This window comes from Xyrauchen texanus, chromosome 2 (genome assembly GCF_025860055.1).
Source record: "Xyrauchen texanus isolate HMW12.3.18 chromosome 2, RBS_HiC_50CHRs, whole genome shotgun sequence".
Classification (NCBI taxonomy): domain Eukaryota; kingdom Metazoa; phylum Chordata; class Actinopteri; order Cypriniformes; family Catostomidae; genus Xyrauchen; species Xyrauchen texanus.
The window spans coordinates 15,242,890-15,262,312 of NC_068277.1; the positions used below are offsets into that span (position 1 = coordinate 15,242,890).

The following is a 19,423-nucleotide window of genomic DNA, read 5'->3' on the forward strand; positions in this document are numbered from 1 at the left end:
AGGATGAATTGAACATGCACTGCTTTAAACTGTAGCTTTTTAACCCAGTGGCACAATGGCTACACTCTCCATTCTGTTTCCGAGCAGGTTTTAATATATATATTATATATTATATATATATATATACATTGAGACCATGCATCAAAAAGTTTTAGCCTTTGAAAAAGGTCTGTAGACAAATCTTTCTCAAAACGTAATTAGCGGCAGATTCTTTATATATAGGCTTCTGACAATGTATGGATGACATGAGTCATTATGCTCTTTAAATTTAAAAGGACAAGTATAAGTTTTTTTAACTTTTGATCACACAGTGAAAAAATAAATACATTTGTACATGTTTGATAAAAAGATAACTGTATATAATAGGTATATAAAAACATTTACATCATGTCCACATTTGATGTACTTTAGCATTATGGAATGCTTGTTAATGTGTTCCCGTTAGAAGTTATTGGAAAGTGTTTCCAAATGCATACGTATGTTTGTTGTTTATTTTACTGGATGCATCTACAACGAAAGGCTTTTTGTACTGGAGTTCTTGGATCCTCGCCAATTTGCCACCTTCCTCTTGCCAAGTGTTACATTAACAGTAATTACATGCACGTGTAAAGGGTCTGTTCTGTGTGCAGAAGATGTGTACCACAAGCTCTAAAAGCCATGTCAAAACAGAATTACAACAGCAGACCTCATGAAATATTGGATATTTATTATCCGAACCTTTTCCTTCACCTCTGACGAGTTTTTGGACATCAAGTCAACAACTCAGTAACACGTTGTTTTAAGCAACAGTCACTTTTACAGTTGCTCGGTTTATATATTTGAACAGAGCCTTACATTTTGATGTTGAGACTTTTTGGTGTGATCTACAAACAGCCATACACAATATCTGTTTATTTTGTATAGCCTTTGTATTTTATACCACCAGTCAAAGCAGTTTAGGCCATTTGGCGTTGTTCTTTCAGCACCCTGTCAATCTCTTTAAAGCAAAGTGTCTCTTACCAACTTGTTTTCATTCAAAATAACAGCGTGTGTGTTATATATATGAAAGAGAAAGAGAGGGTACTGGTAGGCCTATACAAGGAAACAACTGGAACTAAAACACAAGGAATCTGTTTATTCTCGCGATACAACGTGTGACATCACACACAATTAGCCTATGCATAAATTAACTCGCGATAATTAATGTTGTTGATGCCTTGATAATCACACAGTATAATATCCACTCCGCAGCCTACACCAACGCACCTCTCCTAGATGGAGGCTTAGATCATTGTGGGGTAGGATCCTTTATTGATACTTTAGCCTGAATCATTATTTGAGGATATTCTTTGTATATCAGCTTAGCCTGTTAGTTTTGTAATTTGCATAAATGTCAGAATATTTAAAGTGTCAGTTAATTGACTTTATTTTATTTATTTATATATTTTTTTACTTCGAATCAAAGGATTCGGCGGATTTGTGACTTGTATTGTTGGTATTTTGGCCAAAATATGCCGCCTTCACCATTTACTTCAAGTGATGCATGAATAGGCAGTTTGTAAGGGTGCGATTGATGCACAAAATTGAGGTCTCGTATCCTTAATGTCTCATTATTTTGAAACGCCATTAATAAACATGTATGTAACGTACTGTATAAATCGGATGTGCCCTGGCTCTTTTCTCGACGCATTATCAGGAAACAATGAAAAGTACAGTAGGTGCCCATCTGCCTCATTAAATATGCGCCATTTATCAAAGAAGCAGAGGCGATTTGTTAGAATCTGGCGCACGCGCCCAAAGCCTCAACCCCGTCTGTCCCTGAACATTGATAGGCCTACTGCCAATGTAAGCTTCATACTCAACTATTTGGTTATTTCAAGGAATTACCATCTTTAGTCATCCATTAAATAAAGCATTCCAATACATTACATTTATGAAGTCTGGTGGTTATCAGTTTTGTGGATTTCTTTTATTTTTCGTGTATTGTGTAACATTTGGGGTGCTGACATAGCCTATTGTCTATTGAACAATAGCCATATAGGGTGGAGGTGATTACAGACTAATTTTTCTCGGTTCATGTGAAAATGATATTCAGAAGATTCATCATCCAAATCGTGGCTTGACTTTTTCAGTGAACGAGTGAAAGCTCACAGACCCAGGAACCTTAACAGGTTGAGGCGACATGGATGGCTAAATTGAACTATAGAAAAACGTCTATAAAATAATATTAGATTACCATGATTGGGAATTTAGGCATGGTTCAAACCTGTTGAAGAGGCTGGGGTATCTGAAAGTGGTGCTATTCATCTCGGGAAAAGAGGGTTAGAAGGTCGTTGAAGTTCACAAGGCCTTTTTCCATTCTTATGCTAACGTACAACACAGACTTGAATGCTTACTGGTTTGGAAGATATAAATGATTGAACAATAATCCCGGCGCTCTTGGCTTTGCCGAGCTCTGCTAAATGCTGCTCGTCTGGCTCTTAATGACTTTCTGTGCTGAGCTTTTTCTCTCTATCCACCTTCGCTCAGTAGGCTACAGTAGGCCTATGCTTTTGAGACCTCGTGTAACGTCGTACTTTTTGATTAATCTCGTGCATCATATTATTTGCCAACATTTTAAGTTAAATATCATTACACAAGACAACCATTTTATTGACTTTTGTTGCACTTGCAGTCAGCGCGCGCACCGATTTTGGCGGGTAATTTCCTGCATCTTTCGCGCCCTCACATATTCCGTTGCGTATAATAATACATCACAAGACGGAATATGAAGTAAAGGCCTACACCAGAATTTGACGTGTACATCATCACAGTTCGGAATATGTCGTAAAGGTAGCCTACTTCATAATTCAGAATATGGATGTATACATTACAAAACGGATTAGCCAACCATGACGTCCTTTGACGTAAGGACCATGTTTTATAGCCTAAATCGACGCCAAATTTAGTTCTTGAAACCTAAAACTGAGATGCAAGGAAGCTACCCCATTTTAATTGGATAATTCAGATATGAAACCTACCATGACACAAGAAAGTAATGTTTTGTAACTCACATATGAATTAGCTTATAGCAGCTTTCAAAGGAGTTATATAGTGTTGCACATACAGCAAAATCATGCAGCCCTTTCATATTTCATTGCATTGGCCCGTTGGTAATAAATGAAGTAACCACTTGAAACTCTGACCCTTGTGTCACTGTGACTGGCCCCCAGGAGACTTGTGTTGACATCAACTTCAAATTGACACACAAGAGCTCCAATGAGACTACTCTTCTGTGCAGATTGGGCATTAGGCCCTATTTCAAAATCTAAGACTAAATAATACTATTAGTAGCCTATCAACAGCAAAATGAGAACCCTTTTGTTAGAGCCTAGATAATAATGTATTATTACTACTATTATCATAGTCAAGATTTGCCTGAATTTTCTTAATATAAGGTTACATTTCAAGGTAAAACAAAAGAGATATGTTTCTTCATGATAAATAATGTTTATATCATTTAAGCTTAAATATTACATTTTAAGTAACCCCCACTCACCCATGCAGTTGCAATATAGGGAATTTACGTTATTCAAAAGACTTGTAGAGAGTAAAAGACACGTGTCTGGTCATTTTTGAGTCAGTCTGCCCCCTTGACCCAACAAAACAGGTCATAGCCCCTTTCTGCTGACTAAACCCTACAGGTCAACCAGGCAAGCTGTATAAGATTAGTAAAATATGTTTCACTAAATAGTTCAATGCATTTAGATTACATAGGTTGGCTGTAAATCTAATATAGGCTAGAGAAGAGCTTGTCTATTGCTTACAGTAAATGTTTATAGAATAGCATCCTGCTTATAGATGGTTGATCAGTGGTGTAGTATTTTTGGCTAATAGCCTACAGAAAACGAGAGGCTTATTATTAAGTTATATTCTGCTGATATTGTCGGACTTTTCTTTTCTTTTTAACCAATTCTGTTACAGGAACTATTTCATGTAGGCTACCCACAAATGGTAAACATTTCCCGCATCTTCGTCAGATAATTCATGCTCCCTCGCAAAATGCAAAAATAAGGGAAAGCCATACACGAGGAACAGTCAGACATACGGATAAGTTCGTATGTGCCCAACTAATGAAGGCCTTTTGTTAATTTAATGGCTGCCTGGAATACATTTGGATTGGTTAGATAATAGCGGAATATATTTGAACAGAATAGCCTTCAATAACCCCTTTAATCCCTAAATTATGATTTGCTAATATGCGCATTTCAGGACTAATTTGTGATTTCGAAATTATGCTGCCATATATTGGGAACTAACAGACAAAAATAAAATAGATAATAATAATAATAAAATAAAATAAATAAATAAATACATAAATAAATAATATATACATATTTAACAGCAATTTTTTGTGCACAATTTTAACAAGAGCAAGCCTATCAAATACCAAACTTGATAAACGTCTGAAGGCGACCGTAGTTTTAATTGTATTCTGTTCTTCTCAGAGCACACGACATAATACCGGTAATTTAGATTTTACACCTTTGAGTGTTCACTTCTTGCATGCATTTAACGAATGATTAACAAACAGTGCTCAGAAAACCAATTCAAATAGTTGGGACACGGCAGGTATAGACTATATCTGTGATATTAGAACTGTGTTTAAATAATTTGAGATTTCTATACTGTTTATGTACTTTTTAAGATTTCTAATCTTGTCAAATGTTGTTGTGTCAAAAGAAAGACCCAGTTTAACCTGAGAGGTGAGTGAAGTTGTAGGCCCGTCGAAATTATTATTTTTTGGCTGAATGGAATTCTTGAATAACTCCTCAATATGCAGTAAATAAATACATTTAAGCATAGATATACTGTATATAATAGTTCTTTTAAACCAATGCCTAAAACATTCATACTACCTAAATGAAATATAAGAATATAAAAATATCTGTTAACTGATTTTTACAGGCTTCACATGTTACAAATCATTTAGCCTATTTTCTTTAATATATTAATGTGTGAAACAAAGGAAACTCATTTAATATGGATCAGCATCACGAATATTTCAAATAATCTCACTTAAAGGAAAGACTCCACAAATAGCCTGCCAATCAAGCAAATCTTATTGACATGAATTAAATAAGCATTTCTGATATTTAGCTTATTCATTCTCATAAAGTAATAAAAACACACATCACCTAAAAATACTCTGGTATTACTCAAATCACACCACACATAGATGAGCTGACTCATTCTAGAGAAGCTTCCGCATATTTTCTCCGCATCAATAAGAGAGATGATTCATTGGTATTGTTATTTTTCCCACGTCAACTTAATGTGTGCTATCCAAGGTGCTGATAAGAGTTCGGGGTCTAGAAACAGTCATGCTGGTGTGGTTACAAAATAGCTTGTTGACACATGTGAAGCTGTGGTTGATGTATTCATCTTATCAAAGATATGTATGACTCAAAAGGTTTTTACAGTTTAATGGGGTTATTTCATACATCACATGATCATACAAAATTATAAGTATGACAAAAAGCATTAGACGTGCAGAGAGGTTGTATATAATTCCTTTATTAAACATATAAGCCATGCATAACATCCTGATTGTTAAGTACAATTTCCTGTACATCGATCTAAATGAAACAGGCACATTTACATGGATGTATATTCAACAAGAAAGTGCATACATTTCATGCAAGACAAGGAGACATTAAAAGTACATTTAAAATATAGATCACATTTGAGTCGTTCACATTAACAACCAAGAGAGATTTTTAAATAATGTACATTTTCATTGTAAACATTTCACATAGTAAGGCACATTATTTTCTGTCATTATTCTGTTCAGTTTATAGCAATGATTATACAACACCCAGTTAAATTTATCAGTGCAAGTTGTAGATTCGTCTCTAATATCCGCTTGTTTAATTTTCTCAGTGAACCAACTCGAAGAGATGCTGGATTCCTGAGGTGCTGTTATTGACCATCTGAGTCAAAAATAGCCTAATGTCCTCTGGCAGCTGATGACAGCAATTGTTTTATTCCCTTTTCAACAGTTTTGATAATTTCCAGGAGCCTGGTTACATAAAAGGGAAAAAAGGATATCAATTTAAGTAACAATATCACACTACAAATCACTAGACAACATTTTGTCATGAACAGCAATGTGCAAAATCTTCAGTGCAAAAGCTTGTTTGATTTCCTTTGTGTTATTTTAATGGTGTAATGCTATTTAAGTAAGTGATAATGAAAAACAATATTAGAAGCAAATATCTGGAGATTTTTTTCCAATGAATCTGTCCTTATAGATCCTATAGATTCTGAGAATTCACTAAAAGGAGAATAAAAATACTTCTCTTGAATCTCTTTACAAATTATCCAATCAGATCAACAAAAGAATATAAATGAATAGCAAACGACAACATTCCTCTTTCTGTGTTGCATACCAGATAAATCTAGAAATATTTTAAGGACAGTTTAGATAATTCAGAATTAATAGCCCTGTCACTATGGAAATGGTGGCCTGAAGTATAATGCAAAACACACTTTTGAGCCATATTTACAGTATAATGATGGAAGTGGATTTATGTGTTTTCATAGCTATTAAAATTCCAAATGTTGGAGCTTTTGTAAAGATTGGAGTCGATTTTGGTGACTTTTTGAATTGTTTATTTTAATGAGAACAATCAATTATCTAAATGGCAGTGCGGGGTAATATTGTGTTGTTTGTGTGCGTGTGTGTATTTATAGGTATTAATCTACAATTTTACTACATCAGTATGTTCTCTTAGCTTAGTGGACATTACAGTCTTAAAGAGGATGACATGTTGAGATAATTTTGATGATTTTTATATTGCTCAAAATAATGCAGTTAGTAAACCAAATGTTGTAAGCCAAGAGTAATGCATGCAACACGTTGACTGTATTTGTTTTTCTATGCCCTTAGAATTTGTGTACGATGTGTACCAATGCCATCACCCGTTTTCCCAAATGATATGTAGAGAGGTTTATGGACAATTTAATCCCTGCGTGAGACTTGACAAGAACCTTTTCTCTGTCAATTTTCACCCACTGCCTCATTCAGCCCCCTCTCTCTTTCTGTGACTCTACAATGTGGGGTTTCTTTCTTTTTCTTTTTTATATCCCCTCACTGGCCTTTTCTTCTCATTTCTCATCCTCAGCCTTAAATGAGACCTCAAGAAAACACACACACACACACACACACACACACACACACACACACACACACACACACACACACACACACACACACACACACACACACACACACTCTCTCTCTCAACTCTCACTAATTATCCCACTCTAATGGGAACGGAGCCCTTCATAACATTCTAATACCCTAAACAAAATGCATCGCTCTGCAACGCTGATTATACAGTAAGAGAAACATAATCATATTCAGAAATCCCTGGTATCCTCACAACATGCTGCACTGTCCACTTGATGGTGTAAAGGCCTATAAAACAAGGCTTCATTTCGATTTCCTGTGGGATCATGCTGGGAAAGCACGTTCTCAGGATAGATTTTGGGAAATCCATACTATACTAGATATTTTATTTTAAAAACTCCAAGGTCTGGTGTGATGTTTACATACGTCTTTCTATAGAAGAGTGAACTTGCATTGAGGGGGGTATGAGGATGAAAGTAGACGAGACATTTTAAATGGGGGGGGGGGCAAAGGGCCTGATGAATATAAAGTGCTGCCATTCCCAGGGTCTGAAAGTCTGAAAACCCCACACACTTCAACTGTTAGAGATGGTGTGTGTCTGTTTATATAAAGTGTGTGTGTGTGAGAGAGAGAGAAAGAGAGCGTGTGTGAGTGTGTGTGTATGGGGGAGCCAACCAGCCTGACTTCCCTCAGACACTTTGACAGGCGGGCCTTTTCACCAGCACATTTTTGGGCCAGACAGCCCTCTCTCCCTTAGCAACGGCACAGAGTGGAGAGCCCCATCCAGCCGCCCACCAAAACAATAATAGGAGGGGCAGATAGGGTGTGGGTTACAGGGGGTGAGCTGGTTCACAGGGGTGGATGAAGAAGTTCCCAGTCTGGCAAGGCTCCCACACAGACAATGAACTTGAACTTGACTCTGTTACTAATAATGAGGATCACACGTCCTTATACAATATTTCCATATGTATTGCAAAAGTTAGACTAATTAAATTTCACATGAAATAACATTTTAAAGTAAAAAAGAGATAATCATAGATCAACAATGTTGTGATATTTCAATATTTTCAACAAATGTTCAATATGTTGACACATAGGTTTTAAATACTGTATATTTCAATATAAATGCCCTTTTTATCTTTAAAAGTGATGGTTATTCTTCTCCTGTTTAAAGATGTCAAGTGGAAAACGTGGAACAAGGCATTAAAGAGAGGATAATTATATCTCAAGGTTCTTTATAATGGTCTGACCATGTTGAACATTTAAGTGTTCCCTGGTCCCCTTTCTCCTTTTTTTTAATTCCAAGTCTTTCCCTTACATGATACGGTAATTAATGTTCTTGTAAGTGGCTGCTTTTAGAATGTACAAAAAAAAGGACTGGTCATCTCTAACATTACTTAACTACAAAGTAAATTGCAAGAACTTCTTAATCCAACTCCAGTCAGTTAATTCAAACAACAATCCAGCATTACAATCAGCATTACTCTTCCATTGTATCAAAAAGCCATGTAAAAAAAAAAAAGTATTTTAAGACTGAAAGACAGTGAAAGTGACCTAATTTTTTTGAAGCTATACTCACTGAACACTTTTTTGAGGCTATACTAAGAAACACTATGGTCCTAATACAGTGCCTGACATGGTCTTCTGCTGTTGTAGCCCATTTGCCTCAAGGCTCGACATTGTTGTGCATTCTGAGATGCTATTCTGCTCACTACAGAATTTCAATTTCAAAGCTCCCCCTTAGCTGAAATAAAGCTGAGAACAACCCTTTGCAGGATAATCGTGTTTATTCCAAGATTAAGACTGGATCGACAGCTGAGGTATCCACAAGGGGGAAAGAGGGAACACACAATCATCTTTAACATAAACCCAAGAGATGCTTCTGTGATAGGCTGAGTGTGCATCCCTTGATTATGTCAGGTCTCCCCACTGTTCATTTCACAGTTATGACCAGTCCTGAAAGGTATTCGTAACGCTCTTCTGCTCTTGTGGTCTTTTCATTAACAATATTTATTCTCATCCTTTCCTAAAAAGCAGTTCTGAATGAAAAACACAAAATATGGTTTCTATATAAGGCGTAATTCAGACATGTAGGAGCTGTCCTAAAAAATGCAACAGTGGAGCCATTTCCACTATTTACACATCTCCAAATCACATTTCCAAATCTAACCAGGCAGAAAGTTTTTATCACAATAGCAAAAAATGAAATCAGCACTGCATGAGTCTCAGACAGACTTTTAGAAATAAATCTGTAAAATCGCATTATACTGGACATAAAGATGACATATGATGGTGAGAAAATTGTTAGTATGCCAGACAAATATTCCCAGATAGCCACCTCCCATAGGCCTTTGATATTAACATGCCAGCTGCAGCAACTGCCACATGGGGCCATAGACTGAGCCAGACAGTAAAAGCCCTCCCCTGTTTATTACATCTATTCTCCAAACACTCATTCTATCCATATCTCATTTTTCATCAGTGTTTTTATTAATGTCATTTGTTTATATCTCCCCATTTATCTTGTGTGTTTGAGTCAAATTCAGTAAACCTGAGTTACTGGATTAGTGCTTCTATGTATCACTTTTAAGTCCTCCAACTCTTCTGAAATCATCATTTTTATTTAGCATAAATAATTCCTTATTCCTTTTACTGTGAAATACTGTCTCTGTCCCAGGGAAAACTTCCCTCTGGTTTTCTGTATTACTGCCTCCATTTTACTGGGTAATATATTGTAATGGATCTTTAATTAATTGCTTGCCCAACTGCTGTGCCCTGGCAGAAGGGGGAGAGGAACAAACTGTCCTTCAAATTCAGCTTGAACTGATTTTGTGTATTCTCACATTTGGTCCTACTATATATACCAAACACATTAAAGCACATTATAATTTCCAAATTCTTTGCTGCAAGTGTGCCACAATACATTATATTTCATGAGTATTAGGGGGTGATCCCATACATATTATAAATAAATACATAAAACTGCATAACCTAAGACAAATTAGTATTTAAAAATTATTTGGTGGACACTTTGCTAATTTGCATTGGCCTCAAACGATGTAAACTATGAAAATCTGTTGTACAATAGCCTAACACTCTGCCACTGCAACCACATCACGGAGACGATTACATCTACTGTGCAAGCACACATGATTGTGCAATTCAAACTCTTCTGCACAAGCATACTCACACTCTGCCACACATGAACTGACTAAAAATAAAGCCCTATCCTCAGCCATTCCCTGAGGAATGTTTCTTAGGGTTTGGGTGCTAATTTAGGCATCTGGCTCTGTCTGGGCCTGAGCATCTTTCTCAGCTTATTACCCTCCACTGTCTCTAGCTCTCCATCCATACAGACAATGGTGGGAAACAGGGGGAACTGTGGACCCACGTCAAGTACTCCCCGTACAATGCTTCCATTGTAGAAGAGGAGAGGGGTCTGGAATAATAATGTGAACACAATCAAACTGTTTACCAACACAAAGTCTACAGCTGCAGATTTGTCATTAACACATGTCAAATCAACATTTATGAACAGCATTATGATATATACTGTAAAGTGTTGGTATGGAAGCCTGCCAGTATGAGTTGGATTTGTGTTGTAATTTTGGGTTGGGTGTTTATTAAAAGAGGATGGCTATAAACTGTTCTAATCTCTGACATTGACTCTTTTGTCCATAGACAAAATCCCACACTCACAAATAAAACACATGTGAATGACCTTGTCTTAAATTTAAAAACAGTTAAATATCACCCAGACTCCTAACATATACAAGAATTGCCCTTTTCAGTTCATGAAAAATATGTAATCATATTCATACCTAAAAATCCACATTTGTCATCTACATAAAGCACATATAGTTGAGATGCTATCACACAGAAAGTAATAAAAAATGACAAGGAAAAGGATTTTCACTGGTCAGCTGAATCACCAGAATTTAGTAGAAGTAATTTGTACAAAGCTGAGCAATAGGGTACAAATATTCTCTAGCTTTTGTACTGAATAGCATGCTTGATTCAAAACAGAACAAAAATAGCATTTATCATTATAAATAACCTTTATGTATATGGACTCAAATATTCCACACACACATTCTGTTTGACTGAAAAACACAAAGAGGTATTGGTAAACCACAAAAACAATACACAGTTCAGCTCATGATTTGCATATTGAAAACTGGAAAAATCTGGTATGGGGTTTGGCACCATGCCAAGCGGCATAATTAACACTTTTCAACCACTGCTCTACAGCAGTCACATTATGCTTTGTCAAGCATCCACTCCCTCTGCCCGAGTGCTCGTATTCACACACACACACACACACACACACACACACACACACACACACACACACACACACACACACACACACACACACACACACACACACACACACGTTGGATTTCCATGTTTTATGGGGACTTTCCATAGACATAATGGTTTTTGTACAAATACATTCTTTCCCTAACCCTACCCCAACCATCACAGAAAACATTCTGCATTTTTACATTTTCAAAAAATATAATTTAGTATGATTTATAAGCTGTTTTCCTCATGGGAACTGACAAATTGTCCCCACAATGTAAACATTTTTGGGTTTTACTATCCTTATGGAGACATTTGGTCCCCACAAAGTGATAAATACACACTCACACATACACTCACACACACACACATGTTGGTGCGGCTATTATTATGAGGACTCACCATAGACATAATGGTTTTTATACTGTACAAACTATAGATCCTATCTCCAAACCCTACCCCTAACCCTAACCCTCACAGAAAACGTTATGCATTTTTACATTTACAAAAAACATTGTTAAGTATGTTTTTTAAGCTATTTGAATTATGGGGTCACTAGAAATGTCTACATAAACCACATTTATAGGATTCAATACACACATGTATTTTCTATAAACCACAAATTTGTTGTTAAACCTTCTACAGCTTTTATTTCATAAAGTCATGGACAGATGCAACACTGCTATGTAGCAATACTGTGTTAGGATCTCTGTTCAAGGGTATACAATTAGTTGTGTGGCCCTGTCTAAGATATTTAAGCAGTGAAGGTCTTTTACATAAAACCCTGAGATGCAGAGGGATGAAACCCCTCCCCCTCACACCAAGATACATTGCCTAATTAGAAATTCTCTATTAAAGGTACAGCTACAGCCCCTCATTTCCAGGGTACTATTTTGTCCAAGGACACATTTAAAACGTGGTTTTAAATGTATTTGGTCATAAATAGAGACCCTCAGTAGAAAATCAAGTGTTGTACATAGATTACACAGACCATTTCCATTCCATTGTTATATTAATAATATAACGACTGCCACAGGTGCAGAGGTGCTGTATTATGTCCAAAATCTGCAGATTTTTTGTTTAACAAGTTCACTGTGTGTAATCTTAATTTCCCTGCATATTTAGGGCCAATAAGAGCATATAACCTCCAGATATTTATTTTAAGAATGAGTACCTATGATAGGAGTCGTTCTGGTCTGCCTCATGCAAATATGAGAAAACAAATGCCCCTGCTTAAACATTGTAATTTGTAGTGTGTTTGCATACATTGTGGACATGTTTTCCATTTCACACTGTGCATTTGCTTTGTGTCTTAGCATGCAAGATATAGCATATATTGAGAGTGTATTCCAACCTGGAAATTTCTAAAGGCAGGTTTAGGCAGAAATTCTCATTGCAATTTCTGATATCTACAAAAAGCATTATGGACTTAGATAGAACACATACATATTTAAAATGTTACAGTGTTCATGCTTTCAAACACAACCGGAATTCAGTTTCGAATTGAACTGAAAAATTCAAATTATAGAACGTTGCCACATGCCCGCAATAAAACGCTGCTGCGCCTTTAATTGGGGGCTCAGTCCTCTCTGCTTGTTCCTATGCAATTATGTTAATATGCGGAGCTTGTCTGTTCTTTTTCATTAACAGAAGCGCTTGCATCATTGTTTCCTTTATTTGTAAGCTCACGGACACCATCCGTACTGCAGTGATTTTTTTACACGTTTATTTTGACGGGCTATTTTTGCCATATCTCCTCTTTTCGGATAAAATGACACTCCTATACAAAATGCTCGTTTAAAATCGTTTGTTTATGTTAGCAGTGTGCTAATCGATGATTTTGACGAATGTATGGACAACGGGGTCTTTTTTTAAGCAGACAAGGTTTCCATGTTCAGTAAGTAGCCTATTTACAAACGTTTTTATGAGGAGGATTCGGTGGCTTTAAATAATAAGTGGATGTCGCATTCATTTGTCTGGTCTTCGCATTTCAGTACATTTCAGTGTATACTTACACCTATTAATTTTTTTTTATCGTTTCTAGTTTAAGTCTTAAGCAAAGCAAATGTGTCATCCTGGAGTAAATATGTTAAATATACGTGTGCTCTAATTAATCGGATTCAGAATTTTAGCAATCCATAGACTATTTGCATATCATCAGCAACCCATTATGACGCACCTAGTCACCTTCCTATTTTGAAGTACATTTCAGTGCCTTCCATTCATTTCAATGTGCAGCTTTCTGCAACCAAGAGGCCTGAGTAAATTTCCTTCCCCACATAACATCTTAGTGAATTGAACGTTTGATGCAATATTTTTCACACTTAGCGCAGTGACCAAAGCACTGACCAGCTAATGATACAAACTGTGGGTATTTTGGGAGAGCACCAAACATCATTAAAAACATGGCAGAGTGGGAATTCCACAGTGAGTGTCTGTAGACCTCTTTCATTAAAGTTAGGGTAGATTGCATGATATAAGCTGGTGAGGGTACCTATTGTAGTAAATTAATGCAGAAGCAGCAGACACAAATCAATAGCAATGGCAGAGTGCTCTTCAGTCTAGGTTGGTCAATGGGATGCTGAAGTTAAATTAATTTAAACTGAGTCGTCTCTCGTGAGTTCAAGCAGCACTCACTTTTTGGTTTTGTCACAAAGTCTGATATACATAGTTGTGTGGTGGGGCATCCGTATTGAACTGGCATGTCTCATTATTTAGTTCAGCTTTGTTTTGTAGACCACTTTGTACACTTACGGACACATATGCAAGCTCCAGTTAAGTAACTGATCATTACTAATAGCTACTTTGATTCTCATTCATATGAAAATATGTATAGCAGGGTAGATTAATTTGAGTTTAAAGCTTGCTACAAATCAGAGGGTCTTTGTGTATATCTGAGTGTGTGCGTATAGATAACGGGGTACTTAGGTGCTATTTTCTAATTAGTCCGGTGAGATCAGAGTGTGATATTTCTTGTTCAAAGAAAATTATTTTAGCTGAAAGCCTGGCAACAGGGCCTAATCTTACTCTGCCAATGACTGAATGGCCAAAGCTGAAGACAACAACGACTACCCACTGAACATGAAACATGTTTGGTCCTTTTCAAGTGTCTAATTTTTACATAGATATTTGTGTGCTTTACATTTCAAATGGCGTGCCAAGATAACTGGTGAGATCACATTGGAGGACATTGATATGAAAGCGAGCTAAAATCAGTGCTGTGTGGTCGGAATAATGTGGTAGCTTGGTCTGATATAGGCAACGTTGCAGCCTACCTCATGCCAACACAGCCATTTTAGAGAGCAGCAGCCAGTTTATCCATCAAGATGGCTTCCTGAAAGCACACCCCTCATTCAGTCTTCCAGCATCTGGTGGTCCGTGGCAACTGGCAGCCTCTTTGTCCCCATTGGCACTTGGGATGTAGGCTCTCACTCACTTTCTTTTTTCTTTTCTCTGGGGGCACAGATGGCACTAAATGCTTCCGTTGACGAAGGGAGGGGAGCTGGTAGGAGAAGGATGAGGGTTGACTATTATTTTTCTTTTCTTTCATTTGGACAATTGCACCCTTTTCCCCACTCCCGCTCTTGCTCCAAAAGGAGTGTAAATGGCTGGCAGTTGCTAAGGGGAAACAAGAAAATAAAGCACAAAAAAGCCCCTTTTATCACTGCCAAAGCAGATGCCTTGGAAACGGCTATTTAACATTTCTTTAGGTAATATTAATGGTATCAGTTAACAATAATTTCTTTGTATTTTAAGTGAAGTAACTTCTCCAGCGGGAGATAATCCAAACATTAATAATGTAAATAGTTTGTGTGACACTCAAGGTGTGGTCATACGAATTGTGCAAAGGCATGCACCCCTGACTTTTGTGTTTTAATAGCCAACTTGTGCCATTGCCAATGCTGGTCACTGTGAAGGTATACTGAATCAGCCCACATCAATTGCTGTCCACCCATAATCTCATTGCATAAACTTATTCAATTGAACTGGATAACCAGTTTAGCTGGAAAAGATCATTGTTAATGAATGATGACAGAATTTCTTTGCTCACATTAATTTTACATAAAGTAATATCCAGTGTGATAGTGGCCCATACATTCTTATCATTATCGAGATGGAGACAGACATATAATTTCCTCTCTCTGATCATTTGTCGCATTGAGGCCTCTGGCCTAATGTCCTGAAGTCATACTAATGACATATTCCTGACCATGTTAAAATACATACGGATTTAGATTGATTTTCATTCTTTTTATATGGATCATACTTAATGATATTAGGGCTTTTTATTGAGATAATAATGCTTTGTGCGTTATCCTCCGTTATTATGAACTGTTAGCGAGCTCTTGCCATTGTTAACGTTGTGTGTCAACTACACAACCTCTGTCTAATATGCTTTTGAAAGTACAAATATACACTATACAGCATTTTACAAAACACTTTAAAGAAATGTATTTACGGGCTGCCAGCGTAAACGTTAAACTGATCAAATGCCAATAAAAGCTAAATATATATGACATACAGTTATCTAGACAGATTGACAGAGTATATAGAGGATCATGGGCAGGCGGTAGGTGGGTGGATGACTGTAAAAGTGATGAGAAAAAAAAACAGACACATAAAGAAGAAAAACTTATCTCAGATCTAGGTCATGCAGCCACAAACTAATCATTTACAAGCTCACTAGACACACACAAAGAGAGTGAGAGGTTTTCTATAGATAGATATTCTGATTAAAGATTCATGTGATGCACACAGTGAGTTTCGACTTGATTGTGGATTAATATTTGCATTTGGCTCTTTTCAACTGCATGCATTGATTAGCATACTTTCTGATTTACTGTGTGTGTTAGCTGCAGTAACAGAGTATCTCTACAACTAATTGTTCTAATTACAATGTTGCAATGCATTAAGCTGTGATTGCACTTACCAGATGGTCTTTTTTCTTCTTCTTGTAACTCCAGTCCTCTGGCCTCTCACAAAGACATTGTGTGTTTAAGAGGCTTAAGCTGAAAATAGTAATACAAGACACCAGAATTAGAAAATATTCAGAGTATTAAGATTTACCAATCATACACTTGCCAGCTAGAATAAACTTTTAAATATTTGACATTACAAATAATTAAATGACAGCTATGCAATAATGATTAAATTAAAACACAAGGCAAGTGAAATACATTGTTTTTAAAAGTGGAACATTTTGGGAAAAGAAAATCTTATCTGCACATTCAGAGCAATAACTTTTTGTTCTACACTATCTCTATCCCAGTTTGAAAGTTTAACACAATGTTTGATCATTAATTATTATTATTATTACTATGTGCAGGGTTTGTACATTCTGATTATATATATAAGCATGTTATATACTGTTGTATATGTATAGGCTCACATTGTATTATTTGGTGTAGCCTATACAATTATAGCATGCATACAGCATAAAAAACAAAGACTTCTTAACCAGGCAACCCATATAGAAATAGTCCTACATATAGAGTAGATAGCCTATGCTATGTATTTTTCTTTGTCCTCTCAGGATTTCAATTTCGTTCTTTAGGTATGACAATCTTAATTATCCTACAAAAAATATATATTATGTCCTTCTTTTTATTTCATTTACTGGTCAACTAAGCATTGAGTATTTTTAAATCTACTTATGCTTCAGTAAAACCACACAGGCAATAATAATGTGTGTTGTGTGTGTTGTGTTCCACTTCTACGTGACGCGGAGCTTTTAAAGTGATTACAGCTCTAACGTTTTTTTTCATCTTAATTTTTTTCCAGATAAGATTACACAATGTTTTACGGCGCTATATACATTTACATTTATGCATTTGGCAGACGCTTTTATTCAAAACGATTACAGGGACAACCCCCCCGGAGCAACCTGAAGTTAAGTGCCTTGATCAAGGTAATTGTGGTGGCTGTGGGGATCGAACCAGCGACCTTCTGATTACGTTATTTGCTTTAGTCCACTACGCCGCCACCACCACATCTAGGTTTGTAGTCCTATGCGAAAGTCTACGAGTACACTTGTTTTCAATACGGCTTCATGCATTAGTTCCAGCTTCAGTGTTGTGATCTGTCATTACCTTTGGTTAAGCACAATGAGGCTGGATGAGCATGAGGTAATATATTCAGCAGTGTGATTGTAGCCTACATGTATGTTTTGGGAGGAGAAGTTTTACGCTTATTTGTCGTTGATAATTGATAGAGAAGTGACTAAATATGGCATCGTGAGAAAACTTAAGTAGGCTATAGAAATGTTCAGAAGCCTAATAGATCATTCGATTAATTCCAGTTAATGTGGCCCTGTCCAAGCTGTTCAGATACTCTATACACGCCCAATTGAGCACTGTAGTGTAGGCCTCATTTTTGCAATTGTTCTCCAGTCAGGAATGCCTGTTTGCTTTGTTGAGGTAAAGATAACAAATGGTGAAAGGTAGGTTGAATTGTTTGAGACATCTGATTCATCTAATTCGTGAAAAGCCGCTGGGTAATTACAAACGAATTCAGTTATAGAGTTAACAGCGCCAAACATTGTTGACAAAGATTTCCATTGGCCCCTGAAGGGGTTTTCGTAACATATAAAAGACAAAATAGGCATACACACTAACAACTCGATTGTGAAGCATGTAAATAAACGTGAAAAAGAAAACTGACTGCATTTCCCCCTGTAAATATCGTTGCATTTTATTTTCGTGAAATATAAGTAGGCCTATATAAAATACATCGAACACAACATTTGTCTCCCCTTAAGATAGGAATTTTCCTATTTTATTACCAAATTTGACAGCTTTTATTAGTGTTACTATAGCCTTTTCAGACATTTTGTGTTTTAGGCGCTACGTTTAGCTACGACGTTGTTTACGAAAAATGTGACCATATATAGGCTACATTTAGAAAAGAAAAAGCTATGTAGATGTGTTTATATATATATATATATATATATATATATAGCCTAAAGCTGCAACATTCCCGGTGATCTACGCAAGATTTTATTAGTTTACATCGCAGATCTTTAAATGGCCTGTAGCTATTACTCACATTTTGTATGGGGACCTGCTTACCTCACGCTCTCACAGTTTCCCGCGTTTACTTCTTCCACTGTGAACTTGTCCACTGTGCAGTTAAGGAGGACGTTTCTACTTTCGGTTATCTAGCTTTATGAAGGCAGATAATCACTCATACAGCTAGATAACCAAAGACAGCAACCTCCTCCTATCAACGCTTTAAAAAAAGACAGTAGACCATCTCATAAAGTTGACCTAATAAACGAAAACAGGGTTAATGCGTAATGAACCAGACAAATAAATTACACTCTAATTCCATTTAATGGACTCAAGACTCTTTTCATAGACCAGTAAATACTGTTAACAATTCAAGTGTTGAAAAGGCTGATGGGATTCGCCCAACCCTCGCCCCGTGGTGAAGAAACACCCAGATCTCCCAGATCTTTGCCTAATCTACTCTTGGCCTGAAGTTGCAATCTCTATGTGGATGTGTTTCAAATGTTCGCCTTTGGAATTATTGACGTGTTTCCATTCAAAGAAACCAGATTTTGTCCATTCTAGTAGGCTAATAGTCTTTAATTATAATTATTAGACCCAAATACCAACAGCAATTCACTTGGCTGGTTGGGCCCACATGCAGTCATCACCTCTCACAGGCCCACATTCCCATGTCTTGTTTCAATTCATAGTCATGCTTCCACAATCTGCAAAAGGTAGCACTCACTCTAATGCACAGTCTGGTTATATCTAATAAACGCGTGTTTCAGAATTATGCCGCGACAATTAATGGTATAGAAAAATTATCCGAATTTTAGGCCTATAAAAGGCTACGTCAGATAACATTGTATTAAAAAGGCCACACGGGAAGAATAGTTCAGCAGTTCCGTTTTGATGCTAAAATTACGAAACTGTATCTTTACAAACGTGTCTCTTGAACCCACAATTCCCTCTCGTA

The 19,423-nt window shown here is 36.6% G+C and overlaps 1 long non-coding RNA gene across 1 annotated transcript; it reads right to left on the reverse strand.

Annotated features, from left to right (window-relative positions):
- Positions 1-5,523: 5,523 nt before the first annotated feature.
- On the reverse strand, positions 5,524-19,183 carry LOC127618767 (uncharacterized). Its single transcript, XR_007967490.1, has 4 exons — positions 18,526-19,183; positions 16,389-16,467; positions 14,734-14,960; positions 5,524-6,040 (listed from the first exon to the last, which is right to left on the reverse strand). It is a non-coding gene; the product is annotated as an uncharacterized LOC127618767 (long non-coding RNA).
- Between the last annotated feature and the right edge of the window lie 240 nt (positions 19,184-19,423).